We start from the raw sequence: 2,196 nt of genomic DNA, 5'->3' as shown, positions 1-2,196 counted from the left end.
GACGGGGCGGCGGCGCAGAAGGAGGAGGCTGGCTGGGCGGCGAAGGACGGCGGTGACAGCGTGTGGTAGGGAGGGGCAGGCGGCCGGCGGCGGCAACGCGTGGGTACGGAGGGGCAGGCAGCCGGCGCCGGAAGCGTGTGGGTACGGAGGGCGGCGCTGTGCGAGGAAGGACCTGGGTGCGCGTCGGTTGATAGATGGGGTTAGAGGGTGGGCTTTGTTTTCTTATCGAGCCGTGTGGTTGGTTTGTCCAGATCAGGCCTATATATGGTGTAGAGGTAACAAAATATTATTCTGTTACTAGTAACAAAATAGTCCAGCCCTATATATATATATATATATATATATATATATATATCTTACAAGATGAATATCAAACGGAATGATGATGACTCATAAATAAATAAATATCGCACTAAATGAACAAACCGGAAGCGAGTGGCTTCATCGACTGAACAACAACCTTGAATTCAAACTTGTAGCTTATATTGGGGGTCGAAATGTGGGAGCAGCTTGTGAACAATGAAGAACAAGCTGCGGACAACGAGGGAGAAGCTGGGGCCAATGAATGAAGAAGCCGTGAACCAAGACCGGCGATGAAGAGGAGGATTTGGTCGAGGAAGAAGCGGGCGCAAGTCATGCGCAAGGTCCGGCCAGGGACGTGGCGATGGAGAACGAGCTCGACAACGAGCTGACGGGCGATGCCCTGGATGACTATGACATCAACGTCGCCAATGATGATAACGAGCTGCAAAAGCCAGTACCTGAGCCTTGAAGAGATATAGGTATCTTAAAAGCTTTAGGTGGAAGGAGAATAGCCTCAGGCCAATTCCATCGCGTGACCCTATCCTGTCTGGCCCCGTACGTTTGGGTTAAAACGGACAAACGAGGCGGCCTAGCGCGCGGGAGCAAACGGACTTTTGTCCGTTTTGTGCCCGCTTTCGACCCATCCGCGGCCCAAGTTTGCGCTGCTTTTGGGGTGAAACGGACACCACGCGGGCATGCGGGTCGTCTGCGCGTGTCCTCCCCTGGCCCGCCCGTCGGTGGCACAGGGCGGGCCTTTTTCTATCCGCCCCCCTCCCTCCCTCCGGCCGCACCCCCTCCACTCTTCCCCTCGCTGCCGCCGCCATCGCCGCTGCCATTGAAGCCGTGCAGTTCGGACGCGAGCTCGCCCAGCCCCTTCCCCTCGGTGCCGCCGAGCTACCCAACCACGGCCACCTGGTGTGCGCACCCGCCGGCCGAATTTGGGGCGGATCCGGTCGGTCTTGAGCTCGGCCGACTGTGGGAGGCCGGGCCGCGCCATGGACTGGCCGGGCACCTCGCCGGAAGGCCCTGGCAGGGCCGCAAGGCCACATGCAGGCAGTAGCTCCTCCTCTAGCCGCTCGGATCTGCACCGTCGGTGGTCCGCCGACAGATACACGAATGGCGGTCGGTCGAGCTTGGTGCTTGCCCAAAAGCTCGCCGGTGCACCGTTGCCACTCATTAAGAGCGACCACTGCCCAAGGATGGTCGTGGCCGCGTGTCTACAACGCCGGAACATCCCGGATGGCTGTTCATCAAGTGCTTAAACGACGGGGTATGCGCTTTTTTAGCTTCGGTCTGTGCTCTACATTTGACTAGTTGTGCTAACTTCAAATTTTGTTGTGTAGAATGGATGCAAGTTTTGGTATTGGGAAGAAGAGTACATCGATATATTGATAGAGCGAAATTTAGTATATGTTCGTGCATTTTTAGCTAGCATAGAGGGTGTAAATGAGACAAGTGCACTTGTTGCTAGATTAGAGGCTAGACACGAGACTAGGTCTGAGGAAGCAACATCTACTTCTGCCTTGAAGAAGAAAGAAGGATGCCAGATCGAGCCTCCTCCACAGATCAACAATGAGTGCATCGCGAAGGCCCTAACCCAACTCAAGGGGGCAGTTATGGAAGTTGGCTATCTTCTAAAATGTATTCTTGTTGTTCTTATTTTCTTTGGCCTTGCTTTACTAGTCAAAATGTGATGATGTATTGTCATGTACCAAAAATGAATGATAAAAAAAAGTTAAGAATTTGCAAAGAAAAAATTCACGCGGACAGGATGCGGCCGGGATGCGTCCGTGTGCTGAGCGCACGGCCACCGCATCCCCGGACACGACCCCAAATCCCTATCCAAACGGACAGAATCCGGACAAAACGGACGTCCGTTTGGGGTCGCGCGGT

Source organism: Triticum dicoccoides, chromosome 2A, assembly GCF_002162155.2.
Source record: "Triticum dicoccoides isolate Atlit2015 ecotype Zavitan chromosome 2A, WEW_v2.0, whole genome shotgun sequence".
Classification (NCBI taxonomy): Eukaryota; Viridiplantae; Streptophyta; class Magnoliopsida; order Poales; family Poaceae; genus Triticum; species Triticum dicoccoides.
The sequence above is the reverse complement of the archived record's forward strand: the minus strand, read 5'-3'. Positions refer to the sequence as shown.